Raw genomic sequence first — 16,513 nt, 5'->3', positions numbered from 1 at the left:
CATTTTATCATGACTTATAAGGTCAGGTATTATAATACGTTATAATTGTTAGTAACTCACTGACAATGCTCATATTGATAATGCATTATAAATATAGTTATAATGTGTTAGAATTGGCTTATAACATTATAAACACTCATGAATTATCATAAGGCTTTATAACAATCAGCATAACACATTATAGAGCATTATAACTCTATTATAACACTTGACCGTATAAGCCATTATAAAATGCTCTATGATGTGTTATGCTTATGATAATTTGATTGTTTATAATGATAGTTATACACATTTATAAGCCAATTATAACACGCGCCCGCCCGCCCGCCCGCCCGCAAAGCTACAACTGCCTGTTGTCCCCATTGCGCACCAAGCGTCTTGTCAGTCACTGGTCCAAGTTTTCCTTTACTTTTTATTTCGAGACAACACTCATTCTCTCTCCCTCTCTCTCTCTCTCTCTCTCTCTCTCTCTCTCTCTCTCTTTTTTTTTTTTTTTTTTTTTTTACCGGCGGTGTCAGCTGATGTGCACGTCTGCAGCAACCCAAACAAATGCACATGTTGACTGGCTCTATTCCAGCCACGTGATTGGTTCGGCACGGCGCAACTCTCAATATCATTGGCTTTGCCGAAACATGGATGAATGAAAACTATTGACCACGTCTCATATTTCTATCGAAGAAAAGTTATTTCACAATTATAGCGTTTTATCACCCAGCCCTGGTGGGCTAATGTCCCCCTCCTACCTGGGAAACAGGAGGGAGACACAGCTCTAACTGCACAACACCGACCAGCACTGAGAGCCGCATGTTGCAGAGACGTTATAAGATTAAAAAAAACAAAAACAACCCGCAAATAATACGCCGACGAAAAGGTGCGACTTGCCACTTTTTGTCGATGTATTATTTGTGGGGGCTTTTGGGGGATCTGGTGACGGTGGAGGATCCGGGACTGATTCATTGTGGGCCACCGCCAGTCTGATCAGGACCTGATCACCAGGTCCATGGCAGCACAGCAGCTGCAGCTCTGCCCCGCTGTCTGTCACATGACTCTCCGTATCAGCGCAATCTCGTTTACATCACATTAAGCCGACATCAGGAGAATAATGAGACACGACGGTAAATTAATTAAAATAAAATTATGATAATGTACAGATATAAATATATTTGTTTCAAAACCTTGGGGGCAATTTTGGCCCCTGGATCATGATTTTTGGGGGCATGTTACCTTTATATTGTAAAGAAATTATTTAAATGTGACCATTAGTGCCTAATGTGATACATTATGGAAATTGCATCACTTATATGTAGCCCATCTTTTGAAATAAGATTTACTGTACAAAATTTGATGAATAAAACCAATGATCGTAGACTAGACTAGTCTGAAAATAGCATAGGCGTCTGTGCTGTAAGAAAAAGAAAAAAAATCGAGAATCGAATCGTGATCATAAAATCGAAAATCAAATCGAATCGAGGATTTGAAGAATCGTGACACCCCTATTTAAAATGCATTACTGATGTGGACATTGTCAGTGAGTTACTAACAATTATAATGTATTATAATACCTGACCTTATAAGTCATGATAAAATGCTTTATAGTGTGTTATGATTATTGTTATAAAGCAGTGTTTATAACTATAGTTATACGGTGCTGTAACTGCATTATAGCTCATTATAAGTATGGTTATAATGTGTTATAGAGATGGGTGTCAAATAAAGTGTTACCATTTAGTTTTACCCCCTACCATGAAATGATTGTAATAATTTGATTTATTCATGATAGATAAAATGTACATCTTTTCAAAAATGTATTGATCAATCTCTTCCAAGCATATCACTGTGAAAATTCAACCACAATTAACCTTAATAATAGGAATAAAAAGAGGAATGTGTCTGATTCCAACTTTGTGGGCAACTGTGTATTATGGCAAACAAAATATAGTAAACATTGCATAAGTATATATGGCAATACAGTAATGTATCATTAGCCAACAGTAAATCTGCTGCTCAGAAAATCTGTGCACAGCTTGATATAATAACCTCTCAGTCAGACCAGTGAAAACATTGGATGTGAGTCGACGTGTTACACAGAGCTGCGTTTCAGCGGCCTGCACTGCGACTGCAGCAGTGACTCAGCAACCACTTGACGCTTTTAGACAAAAACAAATGGCTCAACTTGTGTTTTTAATACACGTCTTTACTGCCGGTGACCATGCAGCACAGAAGGGAGGATGGAGACGGTCTTGTCTGTGCCGGCTTCTTTAATTTTCCAACCCACTTCACAGCACTTTATCTCTGAGCCCAGACAATAGCACTGAGTCTGGGGGAAGGAATGAGCTCACATTAGGCAAATGAGATAAAAAAAACAGGGTAATAACTTCAATCAACCTCTGCTGATCTGACGGCTAGGAAGATGAAGCCCGAGGCATCAGTTGAGCTTCATTAACTTCATTACTTGACTTAACTTTACTTGATTTTACTTTCAACACAAAATAAGGCCAGAGTTACAGAGAGGTGGTGATTAGGAGGCCTGCAACCACTAAATATTTTCAGCCAATTACTTTTAAAGTGCACCAAAAAATTAGAGGATTCATTTTTATGTTGACGGACAGAAAATGAATCACCAGCAATTTTGATGGTCATCAGTTTCAATCATTTTACTAAGCATAAATGTAAAAAAAAAAGAAGATTTTTCCCTTATTTTGGTCCAGTTTAAAGTTGAATATTAGAACACATCGTCTTGTGCTTTGATAAAATAGAACAGGCGTTTTTAAAAATGTTTTATTTTCCCCAACATTTATGGACAAAACATCTAATCAAGAAACTCATTCTGTGATTAAAGCAGAAGTAAGTGGTCCGGTCGTTTTCGCTAATGCTGCGTTCCAGGCAGGCTTTTGAAATCGTAAATTACAGCTTCAAGTCACAACTTACGACTTTGTAGTGTTTCAGGCAACCCACTCGTGTTTTTCCGACCTGTTTTACCGGTGAAAGTCACTATAACGGCCACTCGTAACTTCCGACCGGTGAACTCGTACCAGATCGAACTGGTACCACTTCACGGTCGGAAAAATACTTGTTTCCTTGAACGCACCACAATAGTCCTCGTCCCTACGTCACCACATTCACGGCGTTCCTTGGCTGCACACACAGCCCTGCATGCCGTTCTCTCTCCTCATTGGATAAAAACTGTAGGATACGATAAATGTTTTCTCCTCGACTCAGAGCAGAGCAGAGTGACTGACAGACCCGTGTTTCAGACCAAACACTCTATAGAAGTGATTGCTGTCGGAAGATATAACTATTTAAGACTTATATTAACACAAATATATCACTTACTTCTGCTTTAATTGACAATGAGGATGAGCGTTAATAGTAATTGTTAATGAAAGTGGTTTCAAGTGTTGACAGAACGGTCCTCTGGTGTCTGGTTGTTGACTCATCTTCTCAGTGGAGGTGCCATGTTGTGGACCAGTGCAGATGGATCTGCTGTTATTGTCATTTAGATGAACTGACTCTTGAAGCTAAAAGCATCCAGAAATGAAAATGAATGCCTGCCCGGAATGAGTTGTTTAGAACAGAAAGTTATCTTTTTATTAAACAAAATGACTTTTAATTGACTGTAGATAGTGGCTGATGGATTTAATGCTGGTGGACTAAATGATTGTTTCATTTTTTCCTTCTCTAGTTGTGTGTGTTTATACCCAGCCCGTGGTTTCTGCCCTTCAGGGAAGTCTTTAGCAGAGATCTCAGAGTGTTACTTGGTTTTAGCAGGTGTTGACACTCTGTGACATGAGAACTGTGACGACCAGCGCAGAGCCCACAGGGACGGTGCTGCTGGTCGCCCCGGTGATCTAACAGCATCTGACACTCATCATCTGCTCCCAAACAGCAGGCTTTTTTTACTCATGCCCTGTTCCCTCAGGTCGGGAAAAGATTTCTCAAAGTACAAATTCACTTCTTTTTTTTTCTTTTTGACAATATCAAATGATGTCACTTACATTATAGATTTAAAAAAAGGAAAAGTCAAATGTTCATCACAGGTTAGTTGAGTCCAAACTGACATTGCAATTTATTTCATTTATATATACAGTAGGTAACTGTAATATTTTCTTCATTGATTTTGTAACACTAAAATGATTAAAATATAGGTCATTTAATGAAATTTAATTTAATTTTAATGACATTTTATGAAAAACATCTGATACAGGATATAAATCCTTTACATCAGACTCAAATAAATAACAACATACAAAAATTAAACACAAATATACCAACCCATACATAATCACTAAAATACATATAACAGAATAATCCCCCAAAAATCTCAAGAAAACTACAAAACAAAAACAAAAACAAGAAAGAGAAAGAAAATATCATATCTCAATCATATCTTACAAAACAACAAGTTATATTCAATAAATGCATATTATTTATATCATATCCAGTATCCATGTCCATTTTAATTAATGCTTTATGCTTAATATCCAGAGGGAACACTGTTGTGTCCTCTGAGGCTGTGCAGGTTGTATCAGCCTCTATGCTGTGTCTTGATTGATTGTTTAGTTGATTGGAAGAAGATTGTTGGGACATTAATCAAGCCAAAAACTGAAGAAAAAAACCCCCCATAAAGATTTATTTTTCTGTAAGATATATAAACTAAATATATTTTGGTTTGTGCTGTTCTTCTGTGCTTTTATTGGGCCTTGGAGAAACTGAGAATTTTTCACCATTTTAACTAAATAATTGAAATAGAAAATAATCTTTTGCAGCCTCAGACTGAAACAGTATAATCTTTGCAGCGGTGTGGACGTGAATCCTTTGACTTTGTGTCAGAACACAACACCAGTTACCATCTATCACTTGATGATACTACGTAACTAAAACCTTGATCTTCTGCTGTGAGAACATCAGTAGTGAGTTCAACTTCAGAATTATTTTCTCGACTCAGAGCTCTCACACAAATATTTTGATAGTTAAAGTCGAACAGCTTTCTAATGGGAACTGCTCCCTGCAGATTGAATTTTGGCAAAAAATGAACTGAACTACGCATTCAATTGCTGTTTCCCTAGAAATATGGCAGGGCCTGTTAGATTTTTTTTTTTACCTATAGTCTTCAATTTCCTTGAACCCTCCTCTCACCACCCCCCTGCCACTGTAAATGTGGAACATGCTATCTGGAGCAGTGCAGTGGCTGGGCCTCGGTCGATCACTGCTCCGTTTTAGTCGCCTTTAAACAGAGCGTTCTCGTTTTGGGAGTTCAGACGTGGATATTTATATCAAACGGGTCAGCTGAGGAAGAGCAGAAACACTGAGTTCTGTCTGACAAACGACCTTCCTTCCTTTGGGCCTCGCAGTTACATATGAAGACCGAGGAGTTGACCTCCCCGAGATCCTCGAATCAACCGACAGAAGCGGGGCAGATAACGCACAATTGTCTGCTCCGCCACCAAAGTTATTTTTGTCAAGAAAAGTGGATCATTGCAGATGTGCGTTCTCAGTGAACACATGATGCTGCAGCTGGATTAGGCTGCACGTCGTTACCCAACACTTCCACTGGATCATTTTGAGTTTCATGGATCAGGCCACGCGCTACGACAGTGACAGGTCAAATCCAGATTCAAGCCTCATACAGTTTGTCCATGATAGGTACAGTATGTGCCTAGGATGACAAGGCATCACTGCTTTATCATCTAATATAACAAGATATCATCCAGAATAAATGTTACATATATTAAAATGTAACATGTTTGTGTTTTATTATCCTGATTTCTACTAAAGGTCAGGCTTTAACGGACTAACTTAAAGTTGTAGTTAGCCAGCTTTGTCTTGCATTATCCATGTTAAAAATATGTATCTTAACATCCAATAAACAAAATACTGCATGTTTACACTGAAAATAGTGATGCAAAACTAAATTGAACTACATTTCTTTCCCCAAGGAGGCACATTTCACTTTTACTTTTAAGAAATGAATGTCAACATTAAACATGAAACTCCTGGTAAAAAGCATGAGGACTCTACTCAGCCTGTCAAACTATTTGAGCTTTTTACAAATATAACTCCACTGGCCCTCTGTCACCCTTAAAGGATAAACAGTGTAGCTAATAGATGGATTGGTGTATAGTCAGTTAAATTAATGAAAATAAATTGCACCGCAATTTAGAATTGATGTCAATAGGTTATCATTTTGTCAAACCCAATTTAAGCAAACCCTTAAAATGTTTGTTTAAGGGGCAATGAAATCAGCCAATGTCAGAGTTTTTAAAACTCTTATTTGTATAATACATACAACTATTAATGGAGGAATTGGTAGACTTATTTATTTTATTCACTCTTTTAGCATTTGGACGTGCTTCGTTTTTTGTTGTGTTTTTAGCTCTCTCAGCATGAGCTAAGACTCTCTGGATTTCCAGCTTTGACACTCAACTGACTGACTGTTGACAAATACTAAAGAACCTAATGCAGCTTCTACTTTCAGAGGGAGGTTGACTCCCTGACTTTAAAAAAAAATTGTTTTATCCCAAACTCAGCTGCTGTGTCTTTTGTGGTGGACTTAGTGAACTGCAGAAATATGTCACAGTGATATGGTAATGATACAGTGTGCACAGTGTGGAGCTTGGTAATATGCCTGTGATTTTCAACACCAACAGCCAACTAATGTGATAAGAGGAGGAGGACTTAAGGTTGAATCAGCTGACAAAGAAAGCAGGGGGTGGGGGGAGGCTGCTACTGCAGCAAAGCCCCTGGAGAAAAAAGAAGGATTTCAAAATGGTCTAAGTAGAAGTGATCAACCAATATGAACATTTGCATGAGTCTACTTTTTACTAAATGCCTTTGGCTGAGTGTCAGGATGACGCCTCTTGTCCCTGACTGGGATGCAGTGAAAGGAAACTACAGGGATGAATGGTTGAAGGCAGCTTGGCTGAAGATTGCACTCTTCAAAAGGACTCTTTAAACAAACACATCTTAGGAGCTTAGGAACAGAAACTTGGGCTGCCTGAGGATGCTTCAGCCTCACACTATTCATATGTCAGTGAATGCATTATGACCCTGAGGGCAGACTCACTTGCCAGGACTATTATTTACAGTAACAGACCTGTTAGGTATTAGGCTACCATACGTATCTTAGACCACAGGGTTAAAAGAGTGGTATAATGCAGCCACACAGTCTTGGTGTTACTGTTACTGAGGGGGAACAGTGCACTGCTTTACTGCAGCTGATACAGGTGGTTTAAACACTGCATAGCAGCTCTAAGTTCTATATTGATACTGTGAAAGTTTTAAAGTCCCAGTCCACAGAGAAAAAAGCACACAGCCACTGAGCTTTAAAAAAAACAGCCATCAGGACTTCTGTAACTTTGTGATGTCACTACCATCAGCCCCGCCCACCCGGACCAGCCAGTCACTCAGAAAACCAGCAACCAAGTGTGATTAAATGCATTGTGTAGCAAATCGCCTTGTTGTTTACAACTACTTCCGCGTAGAAAACCAGGATGAGAACAATAGTGACGGACGAGAATTTCGCTATATCTCATTTTTCACGTCACTATATCACCGTTTAGAACCAATGATGGGACAAACATTACTATTTCTGTGTGCACGTTTTTGTCATGGTTATCATAGATTAGCCGGGCTAACAGTTAGCTACCTGTTTAACTTTAATAACTCAGTGACTCAATAAACGCTCCATGAAAAAATGTTTTTTCCAGCGGATATCTGAGTTCCAACATGACTGAGCTAACTGGAGTAGTTTCATGTCGTGTCCCACAATGGGAGGGTTTTAACTGACGTCCTGCTGTTAGCTTAGCTACCGCCGTTAGCTTAGCTACCGTTAGCTGTCCCTGTCAGCTGAGCCACTGATGCTTTCTAGACACCGTGATTCCCCAAATACCACATAGCAACACAAAACACACACAGATAAATATTAATGTTTCTTCAATCATTTCAGATTTGTCTAAACGGTGATAGGGCGTGAAAAATATGATAGCCTATACATATACCTAAACTCTCGTTTGTTACTGTTCTCATTCAAATTACATGCTGGGTTTTCTACCTGGAGGTAGTTGTAAACAACAAGGTGATTTGGTCTATAGAACTGTTGTGTTTTGCTGTTTACTGGGGACAGTTGTTGAGAATACAGACCCAGATAGCAAAATGACATTGAATCAACATTGAATTATGGTCAGAAAGGTTGATTGTTGGTTATGGTTGAAAAATCAATGCTAGATCAACGTTCTAAAAATTTAATGTTGAAAATATGACATTGAATCAACATTGAAGGATGGTTGAAATTGTAAATTGAAATGCCAACATTGAATCAACATTGTTTCACTGATGCTGTTTCAATGCACTGAACTGGGTGAGACCACATAATGAGAGGAAGGGGGTGTCAAACATATTCAATTAAGCACCATATGCTGTAGACGTGATTTTTTTTTTTTACTGTTAAAATCGTCTGAAGGCTTGTTTCTAGTTCATGACAAAAACGTCTACAAGTTGTTCTCAGACAGTGAGAGCAAGGAGTGGAGCAGTCCAAAGCTCCACTTTACACCTAGTGGTGGTACATCCCAACTGCCAGGCGGCAGCAGTCGGCTTTTTTTTTTCTCTCCCCTCTGTGACAGCGCTAGGACGGACCCTGCTCCTGTTAAAGTAAGTTAAAAATATTTTTATTTTACTGATTATAAAGATAGCTGTGTTTTTTGCTTAATGGAGTTTATTAAATTTTGTTCATGATGTATTTTAACTGGCACGTTTTCAAGCATACAGCTTCGGTTTAGCTGTCCAGGTGAGTGATAAAAACTGTTAATTTGAGAGTAAATATTATACAATACACGGTCTAAAATAGCATTCGACATCCACCAAAGGCTTTTAGACTAGTTTTCGGCGTGAGACCTAGTGGCATAGCTACCGGTAACTGTAAAGCTGCTGGTCTGTGTTGTGGCTGGAGCAGCTACCGTTAGCGCAGCTCCACCTGAGCTTTGTGAATTACCGGCGACCGGAGCGTCTCAGCAGCAGCTCGGACGTCCTGTGTCAGGGAAACGCTTATTTACGTGACAAAATAATCAATGACAATTGCCTGACATTTTGTTTGTTTTACATGTAGGTTAAAAGGTGTGAGAGGCTGAGCCATGCCTCCGTCTAGGACGCAGCGCTGCCGGGAAGAGTCCGTGAAGATGAGCACATAACCCCGGACCTCCCTATCCCGGCTCCCGGTCCCATCCCGGTTCCACTACAAAGTCCTGCTGCTCAGCTGCTCAGCCACAAGTGCATCAACAGACACACGTCTCCTTCTACAACAACTCATCACTCCACACACAGTCCACCCGCAGACAGCTGCTCCTCCGGACCCCCACCACCAGGCTGTGTACCGGGGGGACACCTCTGGAGCTGCCTCCTCATCCAGCTGAGGACAGCAGCACAAAGACTGGACTCTTTAAAACAGGCCTGAACACCTTTAACTAACAGCTGTATGGATTAGGTAACGTTATGCCCTCTGGTGAGCGAGCCTTTCTTTGAATGAAAAGTGCATTATAAGTTAAATCGATTATTATTGTCATTAATAATTAATAAAATGCTGGCTGTACAATGTAATGGCTCCTATGTGTGCGGTAGTTCCCCGAGTCAAGCTCTATGTTTTTGTTTTGCTCGTAGCGTTGTTATTTCATGTGCGGTGCCACGGCTCCGATCGGGAGACTGATAAAACTAGGAGAACTAAGTCATATGTTTTCACATAAACTTGCCTTTTCAGAATAAACCTTGAATATTAAAAGCCTGTTTTCTGTCACTTTTTTCAGTTATTCGAATATCTTTAGTATGATTCCATATTTTTGGACTAAAATAACATTTATATCTGCCTACAATTAACACAGATACTTCCATTTAGATAACAGTCGATTCAGTAACATGTTTTCAATGTAAAATCAACTAAAAATATAGCAGCAGATTGCTTTTAGATGAACGTTGAATCAGTGTTGATTCAGTATCGCTTAATGGTTGAAAATATGACGTTGATTCAACATCTATCATAACGAGCGCTTTCAATGTTGATTAAATGTCGGGAATCAATGTTGATTCAACGTAGCTGCCTGACCATACTTCAACGTTGATTCAATGTCATTTTGCTATCTGGGGATGAATAAAGGCTGACGTGCCGGTGTGTAGACAGACAGGAGGTTCAGATGAGTTCAGGCGAGGCGTGTCTGGCGCACTGCAGAGATTAACACCTTCACTCAAGTCAATGAGAGATGCATCAGTCTTCTCTGTGTGACAGCTTTTCTTTAGGCCCGGCTCATTCATCATTTTGTAAATAAGGAGCTTGAACAGTGTGGACAGAGCTGTTAATATGCAGATTTACAGTGTTATGCAGCATTGTGTTTGTGGGAACACAGTTGGTCAGTCCACCCCGTTGGTTCAGTATCTCAGTGTGTTATGATGAGACGACTGTGTGGACCTTCTCACACAGCCATAGACCTCTTTCTTGAATTGTTTGTACAGGGGTGACGTAGGTTTGTGGGTTTATCCTCAGATATTTGTTGGAAAATCATGTTATTACTTCACTTTTAAGTGTTGACACAGACAAATACAGAATTCCAATACAAAAAAAACATTATTAATCCCGGCTGTATTTGTCATCAATGGAAACCGTGGAAAAGCATTTAAGCATTCAAAATTTAAACCGTGGGTACATTTTGGTTTATGTCATGATTTTTGTGGGATACGTTGTCCTGAAAAGTAACACAAACAGAGGCTGTGATAAAACACCCACATTTTACATCAAGCCAACATTGTTGAACAGTAAACCAGAGCCAGTGAAAATTACATCTGAGGAAAACGCAAATAAAAACGTATCCATTTCATTGCTGCTGTTCCATGTCTTCAGTGGGAGGGTTGACTAAACAAAGAGCCCAAACATTCACTTGCCTGCAACCATCTCACATCCTCTGCAGATTTCTCATTTCACATCTGCTGTCTTTAGTCTCTGCAGCACTAAGCAGATCTTTGTTACAGGCCAGTGATGGAGGAGAGTGTGGATCACACTAAATAATGAAATACAGAAAGTTAAGATCTTGATTCTCAGCAGCTTAAAGGACTTATTTGTACTATTCTTTTTGATTGCTACATAGCCAGCATTAGCAACTGTTTATCTCTCATTCTATAAGAAACAGTGTTCAATGAAAGTACAGCATCAAAATTCATTCCCTCATTCACCCACATCTGTATCCAGAGGTGGACAGCCATGACAATCTTCTATTGAAGTTAACATGCTAGCCAGCTCCTCGGTCCTGCTTGGTGAATGAATGACAAGACACATTTACTAAGAACATCAAAAACTATACAGTCCTCCTTCCTATTGGTATGTAGCCTACATAAACAACAACTACTAACAACATTCATCTGTATATAGCTCTTCCTCTCATAGCCGAGGCCTTTTCAAGATACAAAGAAAATGCAAATATATCAAACTGAAAAAGACGCTTCAGCTTCTCCACGTCGTCCAACCACACAAATTCATTTTTTTTTAGGTCTACCTTACTAAACAGTCTTTGTCTGACAGACTCATACAGTATAATGTTCAGTACAACACAAAATGCATTTCATTCTCCACATCTTTGAGATACATCCTCTTCTGCTATGCCTACGTATCGTATACCGGCTCTAATTTGAGCACACAGGGATCTTTCCTTTTTAGACAAATTATACAAAACAAATCATAACTTTCTGGCCCAAATACATGCTTTATTTCACAATATGTGCGCAGCTTTGTTTTACCCCAAATATCTAATGCCCATCTATCTTTACTTTGTTGAAAAATTTCTTTTAACTTTCTCTTTATTATAATAATGGTCTTCATATCAAACCCCAACAAGTTTGAACATTTGACGGGCCAGTGTTAAATGGATGGAGAGTGTGAACCTATAAATGACATGTAAAAGTCATTACCTAAAAGTAAAAAAAAACTTACATTCAAATTACATTCAGTTTTAGTGGCAGCAGTGTTGTTGGTCACTGTTTTTTTGCCAGTGCATCAAAATGTGTGGTCTTTGCTATAATTTGGACAATTTTGTACCAATATGTGACGGGCTGGATTAAAAAGCCCAATGGGCCACATGTGGCCCGTGGGCCTTAGTTTGCCCATGCTGTTATAACCTCTTGTCTTGAAAACACAGCCATAGCTGAAGCTCTTTTTTATTGCATTTTATCCTTGTTGTAAAGCACTTTGTGATTTTATCTATGAAAAGTGCTATATAAATTACATTTACTTTCTTTCTTACTTACTCTTGTAAAGTCGCCGTCACTAGCACCTGCTTCTGACAGTAAGGATGTCTGAAACCTTTTTGAACCTGATTTAAAAAAAAGTTTCATAAGCTGAATAATTGAATTCTCTGACTGGAGGCTCATGTTGTCATTCTGTATGAAGTTGAATGTCCATTTTCTGCCCTGTGCTTGATCTTTATGTTAAGTCCTCATGTACTTTGCCATGTCCATACATCAGCAGGGCTGCAACGAACCATTCAATTATCAATCATCTGAAGATTATAGATTTTTTATTACTGAATTATTTGTTTTATCCATAGAATACCAGATAATATTGGAAAATACCTGTTAAAGTTTCCCCCTCAATAAGAATCTGAAGATCCAAAGATATTCAGTTTACTGTCATGTACAACAAAGAAAAGAATTCAATCCTCCAATCTAACACGCAACATTTGCTGTCCGGTTTCTTACACAGAGTGCAGCTGTAAGAAGGTGTGAGGATCATGTACGTGATAATCGCTGACTAAAATGCCTGCAGCTGAAAACATCATGAATAATAATCATCGTAGCCTGAGTCATTTATAAATAAAGTATGACAGGACCTGTTAAACTCTGTGTGCACCGGTGTCACCTCTGCAGATCCCCGTCCATTAGCTGTGAGTGAAAGTGAAGCTGACCTGAGAGGACCGGAGCCTCGGTGGCAGTGACAGGCCTCTCAGCCCGCTCTGCATTGTTGATGTTATCCGATCGCTCGGGGGGCAAACGGCAGCGTTTGAGACTGACTCAGAGTGTCTTTGTTGTGGTAGTATCACATTGTACCAGTCTGCAGCGTCAGCCAGCAGTCACCCTGCAGGCGAGCCAGCTACTGCAGCTAATGCAGCCTCTCCTCTGCTCCGTCTCACCTGCCAGAAGCACATCGGGAGGTCACGGGGAGAAGCCCAAGTCTCTCTGGGCTTCGCTCCTTCCCGAAAGCGGCTCTGCAGATTCACATATATCTGCAGCACGATGCCGGTGTGTATCCGGTGTCTGCTTTGATGAGGTTGCATCAGTGTTGTCTGTTGTTGTGTGTTGTGCTTTTTGAAAGTACCAAAGCAAACTGGCAAATCAGTCGTCAGCGACGCCGCGTGGAGCTGCTGGTGTGAAATCGGATGCATCTGTGGGCAGATCTGATGAAGTGTTTGAACTTCTCCTGACTTCTCCACCAGAACTGAAGGGTGTCGTTCTGGATCATCAACAAACGCCTTCAATCAGCTCCTCTCTCTCTCTCCTCTCTCTCTATCGCTCCATGCTGCGGTCAGTTTAATAAAACTCATTTTCTATCTCACATTCGTCACAGTAACTGGAGTGTGCAGGCAGAAAAGAAACATATGGTTGTCACTGTGTTGCCATGGTAATTCAACAGAGCCAAACATGTCCTCTAGTTTCACAGTGATGCTCTCTGAATATTGGGTTTTTAGTTAAGTGTTCATATTGTACTGTGAATATATATTGTGTTTATTAGTCGATTTAGTTGGATTTTCATTCAATTTCCAACTCTCAGCTTCTTATTTGTAGCTTCATGTTTTTGTCTTTGTATTTATCTGTGCAACACTGCCACTTTCTTTTCCGATTCGTTGTGGCCCAGTTTACTGTAACTGCAGCATATTTCATGCAATGTGCAGTTCACGTTCATAAAAGAATTAGAATTAAACATGATGAAACAAAACAAGTACAATTAACAACAAAATAAAAAACAGTCCTCGCTGCAGGCGGCCCCGGTTCGAATCCCGCATCAGGCGGCCCTTTCCTGCATGTCATTCCACCTCTCTCTGCCTCCCAATTTCCTGTCTCTCTCAACTGTACTATCTAATAAAGGCATGGAAAAGCCAAAAATATGTACTTTAAAAAACTGTAATCATTTAGATTTATTTGTAAAACCTAAAACAATAAAGCAATTCATAATGATTTACAATATAAAAAGGCATCATCAAGAAACACAAGACGACATAAAACAAAGAGACACAAACATTAGAACAGAAATTAAGCAATAAAATTAGCTTCAACTGAAGAAAATAGACAAAGGAGGAGAAAACCAGACTGTGTGAGATGTAAATAAATAGTATCAGATATAAAGAACTAAGAGAAAACTGGAGAGAAAGATTCAGTTTTATGGAACAGTGAACAAGTGGAGATACGCTGTACAGTACATTGATTATTTAACTCTGGTGCCATATTGTGGTGACAGCTGTGTTCTTATGAAAAATGTTACATTTCTCAAAACTAAAAACTTTCTACTTATTTTCCCCCCCATATGTTTGTGTCCATGAAATATTTCAAATAGATGAACATGGTCAGTGTTATTGAGAGTGAGGAGTTGTCGTCACAGCTCAGAGCCCCACCCCCCTGCTCCGCCATGATGGAAGGATTCCGGTGGCAAAAGCCTTACTAGTCTATGGGCAAAACAAAATCGTCTACTCCGTAATTTACTGTTTTACAATGCCTGGAAATCACTGCTGTGTTAAAAACTGCTCCAGTGATTTACTTTCTCCTTATTCTTTCTTGTAATTTGTTGATCTGTTGGCGCAAAAAAGAGCTAGAATTTAGTCCGTCTCTGTGCTGTTCTGATGACGTTGCCCCTGGCAACCGATAGCGTCTCCTTCCATCATGGCCGACCGGACTGTAAAAAGCTGGTCTTTAGACAGCCATGAATTTTGAAAATGTCAGAAATGGATTCAGCATCATCAATAACCCCTAAAACCACTCCAATATTGCCCAGATCAGCCAAGTCAATTTTGTTGAAATATTGCCCATATAGGCAATTATGCTAATTTATGCTAATTGTGTCAGTTATGCTAATTGCCCAATAGATATAAGTTAGCATCCGGCAGTTTCTGAATACTGGTTCACAATGGGGCCCTATGGGCTGGCAAGTAGACTATAACCTGTTACTACACAGACAGGATGAACACTTTTGTCTTCCCTTCAGTTTGTCTGACTTCATAGTTTTCATAATCTGAATATATTCTGAACTGTGAGTCAACCTCTCCACATCAAAATGTCACATGAATATTCTCTGGATAAGAGGATAATGCGGTTGAATATAACATGATTTGATTCAGCTCCAATCTTTTCGACAAATAAAGTACAATCGTCAGCTGAAGCAGAGTTAACGGCTGCTTATTGATGCTTCTCCCTCAGACTCCCAGACGCTCCAGATGTGTGAGCTCCGCTCTGATTACCTTATTGATACAGAAGCTGAATCGTTTCAGCAATGACTTTTCTCTTTAACGTGTGAAATGACTTCTTCAATCAGTCTCAATGCTGCTTAAGTGTTGATAATCCCTCTTTATAAAAATTTGCCAGTGTAATGTGAGCTGAGAATGACTGGCATCAAGGTCTTTTATGGAAAACACATGTTGACAGCCCAGATCCTAAAAAGACACTGCAAACTCAGGGGATGCACTGAAGATCCCTGTAGATGCTGGAGTCACCGAGACCTCCCTATTATTAGAGCTCTCTAATATTAGAGCCTGCATCTGTGCTGAAACAAAGGGGAATTAAAAGCTTAACATCACCTCTGAGTGGAACCGAGTGTTGCTGCGTAATTATGTTGAATATGCATCAGCATGTATGGAAATGTGCTTCACAATCAAATGTATTTTGTGATTTATATTATAATCTTTGTGTTGGGCTTTCTATGCCCAACACTCTCCATTCGTCTCTTACAGAATTGTTTAGTCTCGGCCCATAATGAAGAATGCAGACTGTTTTTCAGCTCGCAAGTGGCTGATGTTTCTGTCCATAGCCACAAGTTAGTTAGTTAGTTTAATTTTATTTCGGACACGTTAAAAGAAATAAAACATAATACAGAAATGGACAGACATAACAAATAAAAACTTTGCAAAGACAACATATGAACAAAAAAATAAAATAAAATAAAATAAATTGAAAATAAAGATAATTTTATTTTTTTTATTTATTTTTTTTCATATCCGAAAAGGAGTGGGAAGAAGTTATTATTTACTCCCACCCCTTATTCATAAATTATCTATCAAATTATCTAGTCATTATAGTCTATACAATAAATTACTTTATGAGTTATTTAACTGGATTTATTCTAATATATATTTATATACATATAGATTTATTCTAACATATGATTACTACTCTTTATCTCTCTATATAGTCATATACATATAAAAACATATACAAACACATTCATACATACAAAGACAAACTGAAAGTAACACGAACAGAGCAACAAATAAACTAAGTCAAGCAA

At 39.1% G+C, this 16,513-nt stretch overlaps 1 protein-coding gene across 1 annotated transcript in view; it reads left to right on the top strand.

The window, feature by feature from the left end:
* map1ab (microtubule-associated protein 1Ab) overlaps positions 1-16,513 on the top strand; it is a 100,029-nt gene that overhangs the window by 58,154 nt on the left and 25,362 nt on the right. The gene's annotated exons all lie outside the window — the stretch shown is intronic.

Source organism: Trachurus japonicus, chromosome 6 (genome assembly GCF_045865225.1).
Source record: "Trachurus japonicus isolate A0001 chromosome 6, Traja_1.0".
Classification (NCBI taxonomy): Eukaryota; Metazoa; Chordata; class Actinopteri; order Carangiformes; family Carangidae; genus Trachurus; species Trachurus japonicus.
This window is presented reverse-complemented; position numbering and strand designations above follow the sequence as displayed.